This window comes from Aquila chrysaetos, chromosome 2 (assembly GCF_900496995.4).
Source record: "Aquila chrysaetos chrysaetos chromosome 2, bAquChr1.4, whole genome shotgun sequence".
In the NCBI taxonomy this organism is placed as follows: Eukaryota; Metazoa; Chordata; class Aves; order Accipitriformes; family Accipitridae; genus Aquila; species Aquila chrysaetos.
Genome location: NC_044005.1, coordinates 61,514,112 through 61,526,573, shown reverse-complemented (window position 1 = coordinate 61,526,573; position 12,462 = coordinate 61,514,112).

Sequence of the window (12,462 nt, the reverse complement as noted above, 5' to 3'; positions counted from 1 at the left end):
CGCCGGCAGGCGCCGCGGCGGCCCGCGCACGTGCACGCGGGGAGGCGGTGGGAGCGGGTGTGCGCGTGCGCTGCCCGCCCCTGCAGCCGGGCGGCCGCGGGGCGGGGGGGGGGGGAGAAGGGGGGAGACCGTGACCGCGCGCGGCCGGCGGCCACGGCCGGTGACGGGAGGCAGCGGGCACGAGGCCCCGCGGCCCCGCACCGCCGGGGACGGCGCGCGCCGGCCGTTACCCGCCGCGGCCGGAGGGAAACGGCCCGCCACCCGCCCACCCACTCGCGTCTCGCCGCCCCGCGGCGGCGGGGCGCCAGGGGGAGAGCCGGGGCCGCCCGGTCGTCCCGAGCCGGGTCGTCCCGTCCCGAGGCAGCGGCGGAGCTCCGGCCGGCCGAGCGGAGGGGGCTGCCCCGGCGGCTCCCGAGCCGGCGGCCGCGGCCGCACCTGGCCGGGCGCTGGGCGCCGGCTGCGGAGCCCGTCAATAAACGGGCACGCCGTGAGTCACCCCGGGGCAGGCACCGGGCGGTGCGAGAGGGCCGGCGCGGGGGGTCTCTCGCAGGAACGGGCTGGGACACCGGCACGTAGCCCCCGCGCGGCCGGCCGCCGGACCGCGAGGCTTCCCCGCCGGCTGCCAGAAACGCGGCGGCGGGCTGCCCGCACCGCGGGAGGAAGGGCTGCCCGCACCGTTTGGGTAACGCGCGCGTGGATTTCTGCGTGTATTGCCAAGTAGGAAAGGCCGGCGTTTGGTGCCATCTTAGGCTTAAGCCTATACTTTAAAAAAAAAAAAAAAAAAAAAGTTAATTCAGTAAGTTGGTTTAATTCACATCCAAGCTTAAGGACTTGATGCTCCTTTCCTGCACCGTTGTTTAACAAGAGACCGTTTCCGTGCCTCACGTTTGGGGGGGCGGATGGCAGCAATGATTTATAAAACAGAGATCGCGTTCTTTTTTAATTAAGTATCCTTGTAGATTTTATCTTACCTGAATTTGACAGGACCACAGAAGGCATTACAGTAGTCTGGCAAATCGTACGTGCCCTTTCTGCTAACAGCTTCTAGAAAAACTGTTTCCCAAAGATTGCAAAAAAAAAAAAAAAAAGTGGGAGAGGGAAGTCCAGTTTTGTAACCTATGGCCAGTTACGGCAATTACATTTTTTGGCTATATGTAACGACTCTGAAATTAGCAACATACCCAACTTGACAGCTTTTCGTGAAATGTTTTACTTACACAATAAACTCAGCTGGTGCTGCCATTCCCGTTGAATAGATTCATTTTGCCATTTAATAAAAGCACACAGCCGAGCGCTCTAATTGTATTGTAATTGTTTCACGTCTACCAGTGTGAAAGGAGTTAAGTCTAAAGGTGTTTATAAAAGGTGTTTATTATAAAATAAATAGGCGAGGATGGCTCCTGCCACGAAGGGTGATGGATTCCCAGCATGAAGGATGTATCAGCTAGAAGTAGCAAGGCAAGTACACACCAGGCAAGAGGGAAGTAAATGTGCAGGTAGAACACACGAGCTCTGAGCGCTGCTGTAAATTTATCAGATAAATCTTTTGTTTGTGATCTCTGAAACTGCATTTCACTATAAGAAGCCTATTTTTTTTTTTAGTAAAAGCAAACAGAAAAACATGCAAGTCAATTGAGAAATAACTGTCTGGAAAAAAATCTCAGATTAATCTTCTGACCCATAAATAACTCAGCACTTTCCTAGATACTTCCTATTTCCTTAGAACGGAACAGTACAGAGTGGCTTTTAAAAGAAAAAATCCTCACCGTTTCAGATTTTCGGTGCTTCCTTTAGAAGCAGTTCTCTCAAATTTCGTTCTTCCACTTATGTCGCTCTTCTAAATTTGGCATTTAGGGCTTTGGGCATGTTTGCAGTGTCATATTCCATGAATAATCCTAACAGATAATAGTTTGTTGATTTTAACTTTGACTGCTCTTTTTATTATTGTTATTAATAGACAGCTGTTCAAAGGAGCCCTTAAAAGCAGGAACTACTAGCATTGTAACTCCTCTGATGAATCACTTGAATGAAGGATACGTTTTATTAACAAGACAAGTGTTCTGCAGTTAGCGGTTCATTCACTCTTTAGAGATAAAGAGCACTTCCTGATAACTTTTCTGAGTCTGTTAGCGGTATGGAGACTGAAGTTTATGGTACGATTTGCCCTCTGCTGTTATTGTAAAGCTAATTGAAGGTTTACTTAAAGGGTACCATGTTTTAACACCTGGCCCAGCTGCTAAGTAGTGCTAGATCTCAGTTGGATTTTTTTTACTTGAATGGTTTACTTAGTGGGATTAAGGAAAGGCAACCATAAGGCAAGAGCAAACCAGTGGAATCCCAAACTCAATTTCAGAGCCCTTGAGAAAATACTTGCCAGTTTGAACTCCACCTCATTTCTGCTCTATAGTGCTGGCCTGAGGCATTGTAGCTACTAGGGACCCAAGCCCAGGAGGAGACCTGAAGGGCCTCAGCTAAGCATAAAGAAGCATGAGCATATTGTTGCAATAACAGCATTCATTGAAAAGGGAGCGAGCCAAGTTGTCTCCAGGCAATGCAGGTAGCAAGCTTAGATTGGCTTCCCAGCCAGGCAAGTCCCATTTTTTTTTCACCATTTGAACTTACGCTACACAAGTCATTTATTCAAATGTTCATTTTTTTCCCCCTTCATGCCTTTGGCTCAAAAGCTACTCTGTGACACTGCGGCAATCTCTGGAAAATTCCAGGTCACCGGGGAGGGGAGTTGTGGTGCTCCAGCAAGAGAACTCTTTAGGAAAAAAAAATCACCGTTGCTCTCGAGTACAATGGGCCATTACTCACTTGACCAAACTGCAACTAGACTTCAGCCATCACCACCAACAAAAAATGTCTTCAGAGGCCCCAGAAAGCTGAAAGCACTGTTTGCAGTTGTATGCAGTTCTATCAGGAAGGACTATGGAGGCTCCTTAGACGTTTACCCATAGAAGCGGTCGGGCGCCAGGCCCTCCCCCTGGAGAATGCCCTCTCTGTCTTTAGTTCAAAGGATCTAGTCAGCTAGAGGCTCCCCTGGACAGCGGCGAGGAACCACGGTGGCTGCCGGAGCTGGCAGTGCTCATCGCTGCGGCAGGCCCTGAGCTGGGAGTCAGAACAGCTCCGTTTGCTGAAGGTTAGTACGACGACATGGAGCAGAAGAACGATGCTAAATTTAAGAGGCCTTTTTGCTTCCTGTGCTGCATACATTTGCAATAAGCAAGAATCCAACCCGAAACTTTCAGCAAGGCTTCTTTCTTGTAGATCCTTGCAACAACCTGCAGCACTCAGGAGGCAGAGGTGTGGCATGAGATGTCGAAAGCACTTTCAGCAGTTTGATTCTGTAAGAAGTATTGCTATGGTACCGGTACGTCGTCTATCACTTTTCTCTGCCACACTTCTTGAAAGTAGGCCACCTTGCAGCCAGGCACAAGAGTCATGGAGTCCGGAAGGAAAGCAGATGAGAAACAGCCTTAGCGGTGAGAGCGCTCCGGTGTGCGGAGCCAGTTCCTTGCAACTTACATGCATTTTACGTTAAAACCCTCATGGGAAAACAAGCCCCTTGCCCCAAAACACAAGCCCCACGGATAACCAGGCTTCCTTCTGCCTGCTCTCAGGATGACTTTTGGTGATGCCCATGTGGCCGGCCACACCGTGTGCGCAGCAGGTGGGCATGGGTGCCCCCTCTTGCAAGGCAGCCCAGAGCCCGGCAGCTGTCTTCTGGAATACGGCACGATTTCTTTACCCGAGGGTGGTTTGAAAGCTGCCGCTGGAAGGGTGCTTTGCCCTGGGGATTGCCTAGCGGACGGAGGCTAATATCGACTGCGGGTTCCTACGCGCTGGCTAGGGTTCAAATGGACCGGGTCAAATGGGCTGGATTGCGCTCTAGAGGGAAGTCAGGTAGGCTGGCCCCCCGCCCCTGCGGCAGGGGTCCAGCTGAACTCTACGCTGTGTGCGCGATGTCAGGAGTCACGCACTGACTCACTGAAATTGGGCAGGTACTTAAATTAGGCAGCTTGGAATTCACCTTAAATTATTTAGGCGTGTATTTGATATAAATAAACTTCAAAGAGACTGAATAGGTTTGCCAAAAAAAAAAAAAAAAAAAAAAAAAAAGCAAGCACACAGGTTTTGAAATCTTCCACCTTGGATTAAAATTAAAAACCAAAGTGACTTTTGGGACTTTCAGAGACTCTGAAAGGCACCATTAAAAAAAATCCGTCCAAATAATTCATCTGATTTGCAGTACAATGTGGCTGCAATTCAAAGTTTATAAAAACTGAAGTATTTAATAGCTCATAAGGCAACATGATAACCAACTTTGCATACCTTAATGCTTTTCACTGCCAGTCAGACTGAAAGGACATGTATGGACACATTGCACAGTAATATTTAGAACCTCTGTTGGCCCACAGGCAACAATACTGAACAAGTAACGTGCTGTGGGCAATATCCATACATTGCTATAACCCAGGCAGAAAAGAACAGTGGCAGACACCTGAACTTCATTTATATTTTTAAACTTCCTATGGCTGCAAGCAGCGTTGGAGGGTTCTGCCAGCAACATATTACACTGGTTGGGAAACACCAGTTTAGAGTGCTAGTTAATATAATTGCTTTTTTTTCCCTGAGAAACAAAATTGCTACATGATACTCTCTTTTTAATTTTATAACAACACTGCATCTTGTTCTTAGGTACAATGATAGATGCTGTTGGAAACTTTTCAAAACTGTTATTTAGCTAGACTTCATGGAGATGGGCAAGAAATATCGTAATTGTATTGCTTGCTGAATCAAGGATATCAAAATAGAGAATCCACATGGCATCTTTGGATTTGAAAAACAAGCCAGTTTGTCTCCCAGTCCATGTGGGTTGGAAATCTTACACTTAAGAGTTTAGCTCACAGAAAAAAAGTTTTGAAGAAATGAACATTCATTATAAAAAAACTCCTTTTCTAGCTTGAAGTAGCACCAGAGCGTACTGGCAAGACGGCAGATATGCAACAGTTGAGCACCAAAAGAAGGAGAATTTGATATAAAAGCTTAAAATAAAAATCAGATCAAAGCTGCAGTGGAAGATGGAGTAGAACAGAAATGTAAAGGAGCTTCAAGAATAGAGTAACTAACCCAGTAAGCAACGTAAAATCTCCTTCTGTGCTGCAGCAGTTTACTTATACATCAGTTGCATCCAAAACTGTTTAAAAACTGACAAATCTGAGCAATTTCACTCTTGGAAACATAAGCCTCTTTTAATCTCTTGGCAATGAAATCGCAGTTCTCTTTACTCTATGTTAGTTCAGCCAAGAACTGCGCCATTGTATGCTATCTCACAGCTCTGCATTTAAAAAGAAGTAATGCTCGCTTAATGCACAGTCATTGTATTATCTACACCATAACTAACTCTGAATGATCAAAGATTTATCCCATAAAGGTTTACTTGTCAAAATTCTGTCTGATGTCCAAAGGAGGTAAATATAGCCCGGAATGTCCTTTCTTTCAAAGACATCCACATGTCCCAATCCAGTGCAAACAGCGCACTCTCCTTGTGTGCTTAACATTCAGTTCCATATCCTGCCCATTACACAGAGAAATAATATTTCAGACCTGTTCCATAGTCTCATACCTCATTAAGACACGTAAGTTCAAATATTTGCAACAATATTTAAAAAAAAAAATTTTTTTGTAAGCAATGTAGAAAACTAGGTTTCTTTGAGAACTCATCTGGCTGATTTGCTATATATATTTTTTTTGTTTGTTTGTTTTTTTTTCCTGTGTAAACACTTCTCTTTTTTTAAATGGAAGTAGCAGTATTCAGAATGTAGAAATCCTTATGGAAGGAATCCCTTTGTTTCAGAACCTGAAACTGAAACAGACTTTCTACGTTTTTTGAGTCCCAGCTGCTTCTATCATGGCCACCATGTTATACAATCCCTTTCACAAACAAGTCATTGCCTCAGAAGCAGCTAGTGATCCTCCCTTTTCTGTCTTTACCCTCACTACCATTGGGAAGCTACTCCTGAACCTTGCTCTTTGGGCGGATGGGAACCTTCCCTTCTGAATTTGCATTAACGTGGATCTCTGGTTCATGGCTACTAGATGCTTTAAGCCATGTAGTTATAACCCATCTAGTATAACCCAGTCATACCCTACGGTAATGACTTTGAGAACAATCACGTATTTAAAAAGTGAATGCATTTTATGCAACAGAAATTTGCCTTTGAAATTGGGAAAATTTAGCCTGGACTGATTTTTTAATAAAAAATGTAGGTGTGGGGACCTGGGTTGACAAGAACAGAAAAAACCCCACCTGCTTAGTGGTCATTACTACAACAGAATGTGATTGAAAGCAATTACCTTTCATAAAAGTTCATATAAGAGATACTTCCAGTCATTAGCAATGTGACCATTTTTAGCAGCAGCAGTCATCTTTAAGAATTACTAGATGTTTAAACCCTGTTTATTTTCCTGCAAAGATATCTTATCTTAGCATATGGACATCTAAAAGCCATCTATAGCTTGTGGGCATACAGCATCTGAGCAGAGGTAGGGATATTCATTGGTTTTGTACATTGATATAAAATGTTAACATCGTAACTTCCATAGGCTGACAAAAGCAACAAAATTGTTTGATTAAAAATAAGTCTTACTAATACAGGCATTTTTTCTGTAATGTTCTCCTGCTAAACCCATTTTTTTAATGTTGGTGCTGAAAATAATGATGCAAGCAACTAAGTGTAATTGTAGAAAATTATTGCTAGTGATTTGCATATGAAATACACACCTTTTACTGCCTCTAGTTAGCATTGTTCAACTAGCTTATAAATAGTACAGCTGAAATGCTGCAAACAGAAAACAGTTTTCGATGGGCACATGCTATGAATGAAGAAATGTTCAGACACAATGTGCAAGTTGGAGAGCTTTCATCAAAACTAGCCAAGAGGGAAAAATGCTTCATTTCCTAATCACGCTCTGTTTCGGATAAGCCAGTCACATATAGAAAACATCACGCTCATCTGCGGACAGTAAAGCTTTTTAAAATGAGTGTTTACGTTTTTCTGGAGGAAAAAAAAAATTGTAATCTAATGCATCAGTACTTGTTTTAGATTTTTCTAATTACTTCTACATAACATTGCATTTTTATAATTTGACATTTAATAACTGCTAAATATTGAACCTTGCAATTGATGCAAGTCATTTGCTGTAAATGTCAAAGGCATAAAAAAAGTCTAGTTTCAAGATTCTGTTTTCGGTGCAAGTAAAATACTCACTTTTGTGCACAATTTTAAAACTAAAAATGTTGACCATTGTTCTAATAATAAAGCAGGGTATTTTTCGTCTTTGATATTTGGGGGGAAGGGGTGAGGGGAGGAAGGCAAAGTGGAACAGGGTAAAGAAGAAAATTCTAAAGCAAGGTTTTTTTATAATGTTGCTGCTAAATTGCAATGCTCTTATACAACCCTATAAAAATACGCCTCAAATTGAACTTTATAAATAAATTTCTTAAAAAACAGATAAATCTGAGAACTACTGTTTTAGTTACCAGTGGGACACCTGTCTGTCCCTATTAGCCAAGAGCAACATTCTCGAAGGATACGATCCCTCTTTCCTAGTGCAGGTAGACTTGCATTGTCATCATGCCAAGCCGGCAGAATACCGTAGAATACCGCTTTCCAGTTTAGTAAGTAAACCGTCTTGTCGCTGTTGCTATTTTGGAGGAGAAGGTTGCCTTTCCTCAAGAGATGTACCCCGACAAAAGCATTTTGCAAATGGGAGGGAAGGCAGGAATTGAAGTCATCTTCACGCACTGCAGAGACCGACTCTCCTACGCGTGGGGGAGCCCGAGCATTCCTCTGGCTCCGGCCGGGCTGGGAATTCGGCAGCAACGCCGGGAGCTGCGGGCAGAGCCAAGCGCAAGTACAAACGCCTGAAGGCGTGGACAAAGGTGATTGCACGAAGCTTTGGTGCATCGATAGCCAATTTGTTCGTCACCCCCTTCTCCCCTTCACAACTTACAGCGAGCTTTGCGCTTTATCTTTCTGGTTATTTTAAAGGCATTTGCTGTCAGAATTTTAGCTTAATGGCTATTTTCTCTTAGCTTGAGAAAAAACGGGCTTACCCTAAAAAAGAAACACGTGAATGCTAATTATATAAATAATTAATGCATTTTAGGGATTGGTTTCTGAAAGGAAAAGAAGATAATTTCATGCAAAGACTGTCAGAACAGGTGACTTCCAGAACTGGAAATATTCTTTCCTTTGAACTGCTTTGAGAGACTGAAAAGCTTTAGCTCTTTCTTTTTCATAAGACACTCTGCAGGTAAAAGTACTTTGAAGACTACGAAGAATAAAAAAAAGTTTGATGCCTCGCTTTTCTATGAGATTGAAGTAGTTGATGAGAGTGGCGACAGCTGGTGATCTGACCCAGAAGCCACTTCCTTGATAATCTGCAGCATGACACAGTTGCTTGAGTTAGCCTTTTGCATCTATGACAATTAAAACACTATCTGCTCGGAAGAAAAAGCAACGGAGAGATCTCGCCAGCAGGTTTACCCCTGAGCAGGCTGGTCTGGCATCTTTAACACTGCTTGGGGCAAGAAGCATTCCCTGACAACCCCAGAGAACGCTTCCTTAATGTTTCCATTAAACTAAAAAGAGCTTTTCAATCTTTCAGCAACCTCTATCAAGTTGGATGCTAAGCCGAATATGGGCCACCCATGCACTCTTTATTGCAAATAAGGCAAGGCACACGCTGGGTTACATTAAGAGAAGCACAGCCAGCTGATCAGGTGTGCCAGGCCATCAAATCCATGCAGTCCAATAAAGCCGGTTGTCCCCCTCCTCTGCCCGGCAGGGCCCCTCTGTTCCTGGACAGAGTATTCATTACCTGATTCTTGTAACTGCAAACCAAAAGTTCCTTATTCGGGTCAGAAGGAAGATCCATCCTACTCTGTCCGGGGAGTTGCTCAACAGCAACTGGAGCAGCGATTTTCCTGTATGGACCCTTTTTGGCCACTGTTTTTCCTTGCAATTCACATACCCCAGCTTCCAGGTGGGTTCACCATCCTACTTCCTCACGTCCTCCTCGTGGTCGTGCAGACAGAACCACAGAGTGGCACACAAATGTGCCCGTGGTACCCTTCCCCCTGAGCTCACTTGGTAGCTGAGATGATGGCTGGTATGGGCGAGGAGGAAGCCACGCTGTCTTTGAATACCTGGAACTGTTGGGACAGTCTCTCCCCAGCCGAGACACAGGCCTCTAAGGTTGGGGTGGAAGAGAGATTCTCTTTGAATTGCTGGAGCCTGCCGGCCAATCTGCCCTCGATGTCTGGCCAAATCATTAGCACCAGGGTGCGGGTGTACAATGACGGTGCGCTCCATACAAACTTCTGCCGCATGGACCGCATGCACTGGGCTTCACCCAGGTCTTCAGATGCCTGGTTGTTGTCTAGGCTCCTGTAGATCACCTCCACCACTGCTAATTCCCTCAGATACTGGATACCACTCTCGGTGGTTATCCGCTTGCCTAGATAGTTTACAAGATCTTCCTTGAAGGGATACTTTCCTTCGTGTTCAACAGGAGCTGCCTCCAGAGGCTGCCGATTGTTGCTCCTTTTCCAATCCCTTTGTTGATGCCCCAGTCCCTCGCAAGGGATCCCAGCTGCTGGGCTTCCTTGCCCTCACATTCCTGACTGTTGGCCCCAGTATCCCAGCACTGGAGCAGCCAGCTGATAATTAGCTCACCAGGTTGATGGCTATAATCTTTGTGCCTATCTTGCAGCTTACTCAGGGATAAGGAGCTGGCGATTTCTGGCTCATTTATGATTTCTGTCTCTTTCCCCTCCTGTTCTTGTGACTGCTCTGTTGCACAACCAGCTGCATCTCTGATTCCTCCTCCTGCTCCCTCTTTGGAGAAGCTTCTTCCTCCCTGACTGAACGAGTTGACTTCTGCTTCTATTGTTTCTTCTTGACTATAGGGGTGACTGATATAGTTGAGCGTTGGCTCTCTGCCTTAGCCACGATGCCTGTTTGTATGTCTTCAGATCCAGAGACCCTCTCTCCCCACTGAGGGTGCTAAACAGCGCTCGGTAGGTGTAGGCAGGCCCCACACGGTGCGAGAAGTTGTGTCCCTTTAGCATAGGCAGGGCATCCTTTTCTCAAATGTTCTGTCACTTCATCAGGATCCTGCACTTATTCGGGGGTCAAGTCTCACACCATTGGAGGTGAAAACCGTTCTAGATACCTGCCCATATTCTCCCACGCACCTTGCCACCCATGACCACGCTGCCTCATGGCACATCCCTGTGTGATATTCCTAAAATAGTCAGTTAACCTTAGGAAAAAGCTAGAAACAGATTCTTGAGGCACACCAATGGGATCACCCAGGGATGTTCAAAATACTGAAGAGTCATTGTAATAAGGTGGAAAGCAACTACCCTGCAGGGGATGAAGGGGAAGGTGCCCTTCTTTGTTTCCTCCACAAATTGGCTCTCAGAGGGAAAAGGTGTAATTGTTAATTGTCTCAATGAGATGGTTCCTGAAGTACTGGGACAGCAGCAAGGCAGGGCCCAAACACCAGCGCTTTCGTCATACTTCTCCTGGGCAAAACACAGCCAAGTGCTACGTGGCACGGCAGACTGCAAAAGCCAAAGCTAGCCTTTAACAAGCTCTCAAATTTACATACAGCAAGAGAGGGAGCATGACACAGAGTGGGTAAGGGAACAAATAAACCTGCATCGAGAACAAATAAGTCAACAGCGCGACCAGCAACAGCTAAATAGATGTAGCAAGTTTCCTCTAGCACAGTCCAGTCAAATGTCTTGTTATCTCGGACCCTATGTATCCCACACTGGGTGCCAAAAAGGACTGTAGTTGACTCACCCTGGATGGCAGCTAAGCACCTCACAGCTGCTCACTCACTGCCCCCCACAGCGGGATGGCAGAGAGAATCAGAAGGGCAACAGGGAGAAAATTCATGGGTTGAGTTAAAGACAGTTTAATAGGTAAAAGGGAAAAAAATGAGAACAAAACAAAGACAAGTGATGCAAAAGCAACCACCACCAGCCAACTGATGCCCAGACAGTCCCCAAGCAACGGACCCCCTGGAACACCTCCACACCTCATCCCCAGTTTTTATTGCTGAGCATGACGTTACCTGGTGCGGAATATCTCTGTGGTCATTTCAGGTCAGCTGTCCCAGTTGTGCCCCCTCCCAGCCCCTTGCTCACCACCAACCCACTTACTGGGCACCAGAGCGAGGAACAGAGAAAGCCTTGGTGCTATGCAAGCACTGTTGAGCAATAGCTAAAACATTGGTGTTAGCAACGCCGTTTTGGTCACAAATCCAAAACACAGCACCATATGGGATGCTATGAAGAAAAGTAATTCCATCATAGCAAGACCCAGTATGTTGGGGTAAACTTTTGTTCTCCTCCTTACCACACCCTGTGAGTCTGCTCCTAAACGGGCCTATTTTGGGCTCACAGCCCAACAGGGATGATACGAAAGTCACGCAGGTCACTGAAGGGCTACCCCATTAGTTAGGGCCTAGCACACATGGCCACCAGGAGAGGCTGACAGAACTGGAGCTTCTCTGGCCGGTAAGAGGAGGCTAACAGGCAATCGAACTGCTGCACACAGCTGCAGGATCGGGACAAAGACAAAAACAAAGACAAAAAGAGAAAAGACAAAGTCAAAGACAGCAGACCCAAACAATTCTTGGCAGTGGCAGGTGATAAATAATGGGCAATGGCCACCAGCTATGGTGAAGGAGGTTCATGCTGGACATCAGGAAAACTCCTTCACAAGGAAGGTGGAGCAGCACTGGGACAGGTTGCGTGGGGAACCTGTGGAAGTTCCATCCCTGGTGGTTTCCAAGAGCAGACTTCACGTAGGCAACAGTCCACTTCACGTGGGATATTTCACCAGAGGACTTTCAGCAGTCCCTTCCAGCCATTTCTATTCTTTTAAGTACCTCATTTTCCAAACAACCTTCCTATACAGCTTTATCACAACTGTGGAGCTGGAAGTACTCGGCTGGCAGTTAAACGACCTTCCATCACAGACCTATGAAACAGCCATTCTAGCCACTGCAGATGTGCTCTTTGTAGGAGATGAATTTAGTTTGGTTTAAAAAGCAGTTGGGACCTTGCCCTGTATTTTGTGCACCTGTGGAACAGTCCAGCAATACAATACCTGGGATAAATTCAGAGGAGGAGCTGATAGGTACGTCTGGTTGAGTAGCTGGATAACTGAAATAAATGGCATTAATGCCTTCCTCAGCCACCCCCCAGACCACAGGCCTCCCTCTCCCTGACCTCCTTATAGAGGTAGGTGGGGAAAAGGAATCGAGATTAAAATAAAAGCAGAACAGCCTTAAGGTTCCACCATTGCTCAGAAATAGTATAAGGTGTGGGGAGTATATTAATAAACAGCAATGAATAATTCACCCAGAGTTTGA